The sequence below is a fragment of the Leuciscus leuciscus genome (genome assembly GCF_965113295.1).
Source record: "Leuciscus leuciscus genome assembly, chromosome: 6".
NCBI classification, from domain to species: Eukaryota; Metazoa; Chordata; class Actinopteri; order Cypriniformes; family Leuciscidae; genus Leuciscus; species Leuciscus leuciscus.
The window spans coordinates 31,157,315-31,170,860 of NC_138730.1; the positions used below are offsets into that span (position 1 = coordinate 31,157,315).

General features: G+C 35.3%; 1 protein-coding gene across 3 annotated transcripts in view; it reads left to right on the top strand.

Annotated features, from left to right (window-relative positions):
* The window catches only part of astn1 (astrotactin 1), a 247,725-nt gene that overhangs the window by 114,787 nt on the left and 119,392 nt on the right, over positions 1 to 13,546 (top strand). The window lies entirely within an intron of this gene.

Consider the following 13,546-nt stretch of genomic DNA (forward strand, 5'->3'; position numbering starts at 1 on the left):
ACACTAGACAGAACACAGGCAGGAACTTAAATACACAGTGGCGATTAATCAAACAATTAGCAGCTGTGATTAATGTGATCAGTGGCGGGAAACACAGACAAGGAAACACATGTGAGGAATGAAAACAAACTAAAACTCTATGAGCTGAATATAACTGAACATAATGGTGACAATTATATCATATCATACAGTATATCATATCATATTATATACAAGGCAAGGCAAGTTTATATAGCACATTTCATACACTATGGCAATTCAAAGTGCTTTACAGAAAGGAATTAAAATAATCACCAAATAAAAGCAAGGGAAATTAAAACAGTTATAAAAGAAATTAAAATAGATATATGATAGAGTTATAAAATGAATTAAAAGAGTAAAAAGATGAAACATAGATAAACTTCACCGGTGTATCCAATTTTTCACAACTCCCAGTTTTACTCTGAGATTTTCCCATGGTGATTACACTGTGTCTGTGGTGTTCTTTCTTACAACGGTTCTTTCTGGTTCTCAAATCTGTTTGGCTGAGAGCTAGAGCTGCACGATTCTGGCTAAAATGAGAATCGCGATTTTTTTGCTTGGAATCAAGATCACGATTCTCTCACGATTCTGAAAAGCTTTATTATTTTAAAGATCTACAAATCCTGAACATTAGGTTACCAAACAAAATAAGACATAAAACGCTTGCTTCAGTCAAATTTAAATAAATGCAGTAAACAAAAAGAATGTAATATTTAAATAAATAAAAAATGACAATTAAACGTTGACAACATTCAAAGGTATTACGCCAGGCTAAACCTATTAAAGATTCTTAGCAAGAAACACTATCAACATTTTTGGGTATGGTGTTGCGTTGAATAGCGTTGCTTTTATAGACGTTTGTTTCGACTGGCCGCTGGTAACGTTACTTTGTGATTGAGCAGTTTTGTTTTTAACCATCTCATACTGTAGTTTAATTGAGATAAGTTTATAATAACTTTGCTTTTCATTTATTACTTAAAGCTCAGTTGAAGTTTTTCGATAGCTACTACATTAAAAACTACTAGCCTACCTGATAAAGTTCACACATTATTTAAAACAAGTGAACAGTCAGTAATAAAATAAGAACAAATACACAAATTACATAACATGAATACTAAATAACAAAGTTTACAAAGTCTAACAGTATATTCAGGTACATAAATTAATAATTAAGCCTAAATGTAAAATAACACCATTTGTCACTGTATAAATTGAATATAGTTTAATCTTTGTTAAAACTGTATTTTATTGTTTTATTTATATCAATGACACAGAAAACAGTATACATAATATTAAGTGTGTGCTGTCACTTTAAGACCGACTGCACGGACCGAAAAAAACGGACAAATAGCCGTTTCTTTCTCAGCTGTTCACATATGACATAAACGAGAGAATGCTTGTCGAGATGGTCATTTAGACCGGTATGTTGGCAATTTTGTGTTTATGTGTCCGTTCAAGGGCAAGGAAACGCGAAAGAGGAATCAATTCTGCATATTCGAGCGCTGTCTGAAACGCGCCTCTCTTTCACTGCGCTTCGAGTGTGTGTGGCTGTGCGCACATATAACGCGCGAGTCCCGGTTTTCGGCTCTTCTTCCGCGATTAAAATTGTTTGAATGTGTAAATTGGCAAGTCAATACACGTCCAAATTATGAACTTTCACTCTATGATGGTTAAATTTAGCATTTAATCCGCGAATCACATGCGTGCCGAACCGAATCTAGTGCAATCCGTTCCACCCCTAGCGCGTTATCTCGTTGAATATCATTGGCAGAATCGTAGAAATGCAGGATTAAGATCGCGTGGGGGTTGAATCGAGATCGCGATCTTTTAACGATTAATTGTGCAGTTCTACTGAGAGCCTTTTCCAGCCGTGTGATATTCACCCAGTAACAGCACAAAAGTAACCTAACCTAACCACTCTAACCATTTCACCTTTTGTATCACTCTGACTGTCATGGCGGTCGATCAAATCCACCATACTTAAAAAAATATATACTACTGTTGTTGTGTAACGATATGTAGTTTTAAGAGTTTCTTAGGCGAGAATGTAGTTATTTAGACCGCACATATGTGACTAATATATCCGTTCAGACACTTTTGCAGATCCAAGCTCAAGGTTCAGCGCTCATGTACCCACAGAGAACAGCTTCATCTCGTCCAGTCCTTTGGGAATTTGCCGCTGGCGCTTATGTAGATAGTGGTTAAACATGAGATATAATTCATTTGGAGTATATCAAATGGGAAATCTTTGGTCTTAATAATCTATTACTTGTTCCAGAGCAAATTGATTTTGGTTAAGGGGAAAATTAAGTTTCATAACTTTATATTTAGGCTATATTTCTCTTAAATTCAATTCAAATTTATTTGTATAGCGCTTTTCACAATACATATTGTTTCAAAGCAGCTTTACAGAAAGTGCATTTCAGAAATGTACATAGAAAAATACAGTTAGTTAATCATGTATTCATTTAGGGCGTAACATATCGCCATCGTCAAGTCGTCTCTTCACAGGCGTCGAGTCGTCTCTTCACAGGCGTCGAGTCGTCTCTTCACAGGCGTCGAGTCGTCTCTTCACAGGCGTGAATCCTGTGTTAAAATTTAAATTTAAATTTAAAATGTAAATTTAAAAATCCTAGTTTAAATCCTATACTAGAGTGCTGCAAGTACATTTGACTGAATTGTTTACTTCTGTTAATTTCCTATTGTCGTTTATAATAGCTATTGCTGTTAATTTGAATAATGTTGTTCAATAAATATTATTTTATATAAATAATATTCCATATTTGGTATTGATAAAGGATCGTGAAATGGACTTCAGTGAAAGTTACATTATTTACGTCGTTAGATGGCGGCAAAGACTGTCTTTATGAGTGAGTCAGAACAAGGAAGTTGTTTTAGCGCTGTCATGGAAGGAAAAAGACGAACATATTGCTTTCTTCAGCGCACATTCAAACTGATTTTTTTAATATTATATTATGGACATCGACCTGAAGAATGAATGCTATATCAGATGCAAGTAATACACTCGTTTCGTCAATCTCTCTCTCATAATACCATAATACTGTAGCCTACTCTACTTAATACCAACAAGCTTCAATGAAGTGACTCAACGTTCCTTTGTTACTAGTTCTAAAGTGATTTAGTAAATTAGTAACTGAGGCTCAGGCTCAACTGTCAACTTGAGATTTGAATCCATGGCGGAAGGAAGTAGTTCTGCACGAAAGAGTGTTTTTAAAGACACTCTGTTGTTGTTTCGTATCTATTTACTCATGTGTGCCATCGAACTGTTGTATAAACACAATATCACACTCGTAGCCGTGCAATATGGCTGGATATCAGCACACTGATTACGGCCGAATCACAGCCGTGCTGATATACAGCCAAATCGCATGGCTATGAGTGTGATATTGCTCATATATTATATTATATTATATTATATTATAATATATTATATTATATTATATTATATTATATTATATTATATTATATTATATTATATTATATTATTGTAATCAGAATTGGGGGAAGTTACTCTTAAAAGTAGTTTCACAATATTGCATTAATTAGTTACTTTTTATGGAGAGTATGAATGAATGAGGCATTTATATAGTGCTTTCATATGTACTACTGTACACACAGAGCACTTTACAGTCATATCAGGGAATCTCTCCTCAACCACCACTAGTGTGCAGCATCCACTTGGAAGATGCATTACGTAATTTTTTTGGTTACTGTTTAGTAACGCAGGAGAATAAATTTCAACACTTACTTCAACAACTAAAACAACAAAATTAAACACAAATTTGATGTTTAACTAAAGTCATTTTTGCTTATAAGTATGGTTGAATTAGACCATCGAAGGTCAGCAGCAAAGACACTGGTAAATAAAGTGAGATTAAATACATAAATCATTTATTAATTAACATTTTAAGTATTGCAGGTTTGCTTAATAGTTTGCACCTCACCTTTTTAATTGATCTGAATGCTAAATACTGAATATGTTTTTGTGCAAGTGAAATGAGTAAATGCATGCTCAAATTTAGTCTAGAACTACAATAACCATCATGTTCACACAGCGCACACAACGCCTCTTCACCTTACTCCAGATTTCTCTCAACATGGGGACAGGAGAGCTGTCACACAATAAATGGGAATACAAAGTAATATATTACTTATTTGAAAAAAAAATATATATTTTGTTGTAAATTTAAAAGTAATGTGTTAGTTTACTCCTTACTTGAAAAAAGTAATCTGATTATGTAACTCATGTTACTTGTAATGCATTACCCCCAACACTGATTATAATTACAATTTGTTTAAATATGTTCCAGCACAAGGAGATGGCCTTCACTAGCTGATTCTTGTTTTTTCTAAGGTTTCTTTTTCACCTAATACATGTCTTTGTTGTGTTTGCTGTTTTTCGTTATTGTTGGAACTGCTAACTTTCTTCCTTAAAGGGATACTCCACTTTTTTTGGAAATAGGCTCATTTTACAACTCCCCCAGACCGACGGAAAATGAAAAGTTGCGATTTTCTAGGCTGATATGGCTAGGAACTATACTCTCATTCCTGCGTAATAATCAAGAAACTTTGCTGCCGTACCATGGGTGCAGCAGGCGTAATGATATGACGCAGTGCCTGAAAATAGTCGATCCTATAGTCTACCGAGCTGGGGACTATTTTCAGGCGCTGCGTCATATCATTACCAGTGATGGGAATAACGGCGTTATAAATAACGGCGTTACTAACGGCGTTATTTTTTTCAGTAACGAGTAATCTAACTAATTACTGCTTCCTCCATTACAACGCCGTTACCGTTACTGTCAATACAAATGCGGCGTTACTTTAATTGAGCTCACTGAAGCGGTTTTCATCCGAGTAGGCTCTCTCTCAGCCATAGGAGCTGCAAAGTTTTTTTCTCTGGTGTGTGTGTGTTTATGAGGCGCGGGACTCGACAAAAGCGAGGCGAATGCCGCGAGCGTGCTCGACAGTGCACGAGAGACCGAGTGTGTCCGAGAACGCGCTCGACAGTGCGCGAGAGAGACCGAGTGTGTCCGAGAACGTGCTCGACAGTGCGCGAGAGAGACCGAGTGTGTCCGAGAACGTGCTCGACAGTGCGCGAGAGAGACCGAGTGTGTCCGAGAACGCGCTCGACAGTGCGCGACAGAGACCGAATGTGTCCGAGCATAAATACTTTATTTATAAATAAATTACACATATCAGCATTTGAATAATCTCTGTAGCATATTGGTATCATATGCAATGTTTTAATTAGTTTATATAACATAAACTCCAAAATAACCTGCAGGGAACGTTCAAACATATTTGTTTGACGGTTGTGAACACGTGCGGCAAACACGACTAGAATTTGGCTAAAATAACCTCTGATGATGACGTTCTCTGTAGGTTATAAAAATAAACCCCCAAAAGATTATATTGTATTATTTATGTTGATACATTGTTCAGTATTATATTGAAAGCACTTTTTGTTAAACTTACTATTGTGAGGAAGAAAATACTTCAAGTAGGCTATACAGAATGTCTACCAGTTGTAAAGGTGTGTGAGTTTTATTTTAATTATATGCACTAGTGTATGTGTATGTATATTTTTATTAGGCTACTATTTATTTATTTTTGGTACATTTCTTAAGAAGCATCATTTATTTTTAGACTTATTTGTTGGCCAGTTGTGGTCTGTGCAATAAATATTAAAAGTTCTAAACCATCTATTGTTTTATTGTTGCACTATAGTAATGATAATATTTTAATATTTAAGTTAATAGGTGTCTCTCACATTGTCCCACAGCAACATTAAAATAGTGTAGATTAGTGTACAATGTTTTATAATAATAAGATGTTCTATTTAGTGTCAATTTCATTAATTTAACATTTCATATTGGGGGTATCCAAGAAATGTCTTATATTTAAACTTTTTTGTTTTTTTTAAGTAACGCAATAGTTACTTTCCCTGGTAATTAGTTACTTTTTTAATGATGTAATTCAGTTACTAACGCAGTTACTTTTTGTGAGAAGTAACTAGTAACTATAACTAATTACTTTTTTTAAGTAACTTGCCCAACACTGATCATTACACCTGCTGGAGCCATGGTACGGCAGCAAAGTTTCTTGATTATTACGCAGGAATGAGAGTATAGTTCCTAGCCATATCAGCCTAGAAAATCGCAACTTTTCATTTTCCGTCGGTCTTAGTACACGATGTAACTACAGAAGAGTCACGTTTTAAATAGGAAAAATATCGAAACTCTTTGGTCATTTTTTTGAGAGAGATGCTAATGGTCTTGTCCGATTCAATGATCTATGCTAAGGTATGCTAAAAGTGGTACCGCCAGACCCGGAGATCGGCTGAATGGATTCGAAAACGGTAAAACTCAACAGTTTAACTCTGGGGGAGTTGTAAAATGAGCCTATTTCCCAAAAAAGTGGAGTATCCCTTTAAGGTTACACTTTTCCACCAAGTACTACATTTTATTAGCCTGTGTTTATTTATTTAGAATTTTATCCCTCGTAAGCCAACAGACAATTCATAATGTAGTAAAGTTAATGCGATAGTTCACCCAAAAATGTCTATCATTTACTCATCCTCATGTCATTCCAAACAAGTAGGCTGTGGAACACACACACACACACACACACACACACACACACACACACACACACACACACACATACAACACTATGTTGGGGACCCTAATTAGCAGACCGTTGTGGACTGCTATGTACAGTATGTTTGTCTGAAATATACTGTAGATCTTAAATACACTGCTGTTACACTATCCAATCATCAAGGCTAATTTAACAAAAGCACAAATCCTGTGAAACACTGCACAGCAGAATCCCGGTCTAGCTACACACAAAGACTCTTTGAAGGTTCCTCTAATTGAAAGAACCCTGTGATGTGCTCTGTGGTCAGCTCGACCTAAAGGTCACAATGCAAAGCCGTCAACTGCCTTTAAATTAAACACAGACAGATTCCTGCAGCAGTTTATCCATTTACTCCAGATGGTTGGATTGGCACAGTAGAGAAGGAGGGAGGCCTGAGTGATGAAGAAATAGTGGGAGGAGAGTTAATATTATCAAGAAGCTAAATCTCAAAAGCTCTGATCTCATTTGGAGGCACCCGGAGAGATGTTGGGTTTAGACAGCCTTTGAAAAGCACAGCCGGGCCTCATGCTCTAGGACGTACTCTCTGTGCTGTTCTCTTCACCTTTTGAGAGGCATTGGGCCTAATGCGAGCTCTAATTATGTGGAATGGCAAGGAGTAAATTAAAAGTGACCATAAGCAAGTTTGGTTTAATGGGGATTAATTGGGCCAGCTGAAGCTACTGGATATTCAGTTGAACAAAAGGAGGCTACGGCAAGTTCATTAATCCTTCATAGAGTATCACAGGGCTGCGACAATTAATTTCAGACCTGAGGAAATAGTCAAAAATCTGGTGCTCAGGAGAAGCAGCAGCTGGAAATGATATGTTGTTTGATCTTCTAGGGTGAGGAATGGAAATCCTTTAAGTGAACAATGTGGATAAACAAAGCACTTTTATGATTGATTGCGTTCTGAGACATGCATATGCCTTTCGTTTAATCGAGGTAAGATTATCTGATCTAAAATGAGGTTAAAAAAGAAAAATAGTAAAGATTTCTGTTAGCTGTTTATGCTAGCAGTTTGATTAATGACATTTTCGTGGTTGAATGTATGTTTTTTAAAATTGTATTTCACTCTGAGGGGAGAATGCACTAAGAATAATTTGTGTTTGATAATATGCCATTTATTTGTATACACTGTTTTTGCTGTTTTAGTGCTTCATTCACTAAATAAATTATGCAAATCTGTTAAAGGTGCAATACACCCACAATATATGTGCTGGACAGATATAGAGGATTAGGCAGACTGCCACAATCTGGTGTGATTTAATGGGATCCAGACACCTGAATTGACTCTTTAAAATACAGAATTCAGCTTTGCCATCACAGGAATAATAATATTTCACGATATTACTGTTCATATTTTTGAACAAATAAATCCAGCCTTGTTGAGCATAAAAAATATTACTGACTTAAACTTTTGACCAGTAGTGTGTATTCCCAGTTATAGTTAAACATACAGTATATATCACAGTACCACGTTTAATGGATTTTGAGTGCTTATTGAATAAGGCAAAGATGCACTGAAACACTGCATGTAAAAGTGGCACAACAGTTTAGTGAAGTCATCTCCGAGTCTTCTCTAAAAGAGGAAGTTAGATGAAAAATGGCAAATGATTCATATAACTCACATGCATGCAATATGCACATACATTCAGGAGGAATTAAACATATACTTACAGAGGTAACTCTGATTCATCTCTTTCCAAAATGACGCAACAGGGAAAAGAGCGAGCAACTGCCAGATAAAACCCATCCAGAGAGGTTGAAGTTGTTTATTATTCTGTTTTAAACTTACACCTGCCGTGTGTTTCCTTTGGCGCTTCACCAAAAGTTACTACCCACAAGTCTGTGTTGTCACACAGCAGCTGCTTTTATGATCTGACTCATATCTGAAAGGCATGGTTACATTTTCATGCTGTTTAATCCTGAACGAGAGGTGCAACACATTTCCTGTGACAACTTGCCCAAAAGACAATGGAAAATCTATTAGCTCCTGTTTGATGCTTTTCAGGCCAGTGGCGTTCTCTGACAGATGAACATGCCATTTGAAAGCCATGTATTGCAGCGAGGGTGTGCTGTTGGATCTTTACTTTCTCTGTAAAATAACTTTTATGAAGAAATACAGAGGACAGACATGACACAAGGGAACTTATAAAACTTATTTATTGAGGTTGCTTTTCATAGCCAAGATAATCTGGACATGAAAGTGTTTGAAGTGTTTAAGATCATATTAAAAATTCAGATTTTCAGATTCTAGTGTTTTGGCAAAAGTTTGGTCTCTATTTAAAGGGATCCATCCCCCAAATGTGAAAATCCTTTGTTTACCCTCATGAAAAGCCTTTCTTATGTGGAACACGAAAGATATTTAGAAAAGTATGTTGTTCTTAACTTTGTCCATACATTCAAATTCAATGGGGTCCAGTGATGTTTGGAGCCAAGTGACTTTCAAAATCTTGTGGGTTTTTTTTAGAGACCTATGACATTATCACCTTCTCAACTTTTAATAACTTAAGCAGTGTTCTTACTTGTACTTTGAATCTTTCTCACCCATGTTTCATTTTTGCATAATTATTTATATAAGGCATATTTGTATTTTCATACATTTTAAACATGCATAGATATTATGACATTAGATTTTCTCCATTCCATTCAGTTCCATCTCAAAATACCAGCCTGTTGTGCTTGTTAATTATTAGCTCAATTTAGCTTATAGTTCATGTTGATTCGGTACTGGATATTTGCAAGCCAACTGCATGTCTGTGCTCATCATTTTAATTATATGTGGTCTTTTGAGATGTAGCATCTGGCACGTTACAAGTTGAATCGGCACCTCCCCAAGCAGTAATTGACATGTTCCAGTGCCATTTCCAAAATTTTTTTATATTAGTGCTATTTATGTCCCAATTATATTTTTCAGCCACACAAATATGTCTGTATAGTGTATCTCTTGCTCTAATAATAACAGAAGTTTGGTGAATTTGTGAAGCATTCTAAGCTCTAAACATGGACAATCAGTGTTTTTGGAAAAACTTGACAGGTGAAGTTTAAGACAAACTTTGATGTTAGCTTGCTGAAAGTGTAAAACAATTTTAAAAGCTTGAAGTTTGAAGGTTTTACAGGCCGTACAGTCAGTCGGAGAGGTAGGTTGGTAGGTACTGTAGATAGATAGATAGATAGATAGATAGATAGATAGATAGATAGATAGATAGATAGATAGATAGATAGATAGATAGATAGATAGATAGATAGATAGACATGGCATTGGGATTTTTTGTCTGTTTGTTTGTTTCTTGGATGACAGCTACAGAGAACATCGGAACATCTTCATAGAGAGAGAGAGAGAAAGGGATACAAATACTGACAATCCAACCTTTACTCCACATTGTTGAAGTTTGCACACACACATAGGCATTTACACAGTGCATTCTTCAAATACGGTACACTGAGTGCAGATTACCCACTGGATGTTGTGCTCGAGGCTGTGCTACTGTCTTTATCCAGAAAGTCCCTATGGTACTGCTGACAAAACTCTAGCTTGTTGAGCAGCAGTAAGTCCGTTTTTTTTTTTTTTTTTTTTTTTTTTTTTTTATAAAAAAAATTCATGGCAGCGCCATATCTGTGTACCATAGCTTTTGTAGATCAGAGTGCTACGATATTAAGTAAAGTATGCAAATCTTTTGATGACTATATCTATATCTTAATTAAATACTATACACACTTTTATAGGGCATTCCAAACAATGTACCTATGCCTACTTCCACTCCCATATCTTGTGTGCATTGCCAGGATTTCATTTCGATTTTTGTCTTATCATCATGAGACTTTCCACCTAAAAACACGTGCCCTTTCCTAATTATTTTCCCTCTCCTCTGGGTTCCAGCCTTAACCAGTTTCACTTCTGTTCCTTCCCAGCGTGATTTGAGCTGGTTTTAATGAATTTTTTACTGCCCTTTGTTCTCATTAAGGGTTTGCAGAATCATGATTAGGACTACTTCTCTTAAAATCTCTCAGTTGGGTGTTTCTATCCACAGCAAGAAACTCAAAGTGCTACCTTTCTCCCAGCACTAAATTAAAACATCACACTCAGGCCATGAGGAGTCGGATAATTTTTTTAAAAGCTTGAAGTCTAGGGTGTTTTCATATGGCTCATCTTTTCAAATGCTCTTATAACTTTTCCTTATAATTAGAAAATGGAAAAGGAATGTTGATTTCCAGTTTACAGTATGCTGTGATATTTGCACTATTAATTAAAAATGTGAAAGGTAAAATGTGTATTTTTTTTCTATACTTATAATTTTCTAAAAAATATTATTATCCAGAAAAGTGGATATAATTTGTGTATTTGTGGGGCTTTCAAAACAACCAGTGGTGTGTGTTTTAGGTGGGACTATCTGTTTGACTGACCATTGGCAGGTTTGGGGTGTGTTTGGGGTGTGAAAACCTCTTTGACAGCAGGTATTATTTTTGTGGTATCTGTATCTGTTTAGTGGTTTACAAGGTACAAGTTTAAACAAGCTAAAACTACTAGCTCACAATTCTGCAATTCTAGATTAATAGATTCAGCCTTGCATATTATGATTAATAATGCATGAAATCTTCTCTTAACAATATTAATTGACAGCTGATATCTCGTTATCTTGCCTGGAATTGAATAACTTCATTTCCGACCCTTTAGTTTTAAGTTACTTAAATCAAAAGAAAACTAGATGTACTTGCTGCAAAAGTTTATTTCTCATTCTCCAGCAATTTTAGCGTGTTCACTTTCTGAGTCTGCCATTTTGTATTTAGATGGCTTTTCAAGACTTTCCGTTGTATTCTGTCATTATTGAACTCTATTATGATAATCTGCCATCAGCTGTTGCTGGACAGCAACAGTTCACCTATTTTTACATGCAGAATTGTTCTATTGTCATTTTGAATTATTTATATTATTCACTTGTTCCCATTCTAATCCCACCTGCAATGCCCATGCATCTTATAAAACTTGCATATTCTGTCTATAATTGTGTGCAGCTAGATATTATTACTGAAATCTCCCTCCTTTATATCAACCCATATGATTAATGAATTTACATTGTGTTTTCTCTGGAGACTTTTCTGTATGCAGTATAGGGAAAGTAACAGGCATTCATCATGCAAGTATCTGTTAACATTTTTGTAATTTGCTGTAATAATTGTAGGTAATTTTGTAAGCTAAAATATAGAGAAAATTGTAGTAAGCTATTACATTTGGTAGTAGAATTTACAATTTATATTGCTTTTATTATTTGTATTATTATGCACCAACATTTACAGACATTTAAATTCACAGGGGTTGTAGTCATAAATGTTACCCGGTATTAATTTCAGAAACTTAATGTATGTATCATTTTCATTAAAATTACTGGCCCCTAAGTTTATTGCACATTTCTATTTAGCTGCATGACTCTGTGGGGAACTGAACCTTTTTTCAGATGTGACTTTGACAAGCAATAACGCAGAGCTATTAATATTTCAATATGCGAGTATCTGTTGAAGCGTGAGTTTCAAGTTTGACAAGAGAAACAACTTTTTTACATTTTTATTAGATGTGGGGAGGAAATCCCCTGATGTTCAGAGAAATTTCTGCAGAATGTGCACCCAAGAGGATGTATTTGTGAATAGTTTTTGAGGTTTATGCCAGATTTAATTTGGCCTAGAAAACCTTCAGTTGCATATACAGTACATCTGTGGAATCTGATCATGTTCTGGGTTACAAATATTATAGGATATTGTTATTATTAAGCCAAGGAAATGACTATTTTCTTTATTAAAAGCATGAAGTTTTAAATCATCCAGGAAGTGTGGGTATTTAGCACAGTAGGCATATATGACTGTTTGTCGAACATAAATGACAGAGTGTTCCACTTTCAGCCACTTTTCATTCCTGTATTACCATAAATCACATATTGTAAGCCTCTGGCTTTTTTCCCTGTTAAAGTCCAATTATTTATACAGTGCTCTGTGTATTCAGAGATAATATAATTCTCTCATCCAAGTCCACTTTTAAATCGGATATGACAGTAATGCTCAAAAAGAGATTTCGATTGCATAATGTTGCCTTGTACAATTTCCTGGATGCTCTCTCATTTACGAGATGCTCTTGTAAACAGCGCTCTAGAATCTTGTTGCATTCTGCATATTTCCCTTGTGTGCTTTCTGGGTGCTTATTTTGCATTGAAAAGGAAATAGTCTGTTCTATATTCTTCTTTCCTCCTTTTATTTGTACTTTTCTTTGACATACATTTTTTATATCGCATTGTTCAGTTTGCACACATGTATATACTCATTCCCAGAATAATGTAACCTTGATCTAACTTAAGATAAATAGAGAGATATTGAGTCAGACCTTCTATAAATGCAGAGTTTGTGAGTTTTTGCATCTTTTGGTGTTATATCAGTTTATCCCTTCCCATCAGGCCTTCTTTCCAATGCATACTTATTTTCTCACATTGCTTTGAAAACAAACTATATCTACTTTAACACATCTTCTCACTTTTTTATCTCTATATTCTTGTTTAAATTTAAACTGTATTTTCTTACTCTTTCCTCAAGTCTAGAGTACTTCAGCAGATCTCATTTAGATATACAGTCATTCCTTTGTGCACTGCTTTCTTCGGTTTGCTTTTTTCTTGTTCTCTTACAGCTACTCTATCTTCTTTCAAATTCTCACCACAATATTTATGTCATATTACATACATAACAAAACCTTTAACACCATTTTAAATGTATCCTATTCTATGACTTTATTTACTCCTTCATCCTCCATTTATGTGACCCTGGATCACAAAACCAGTCACAAGTAGCACGGGTATATTTGCGGCAATAGCCAACAATACATTGT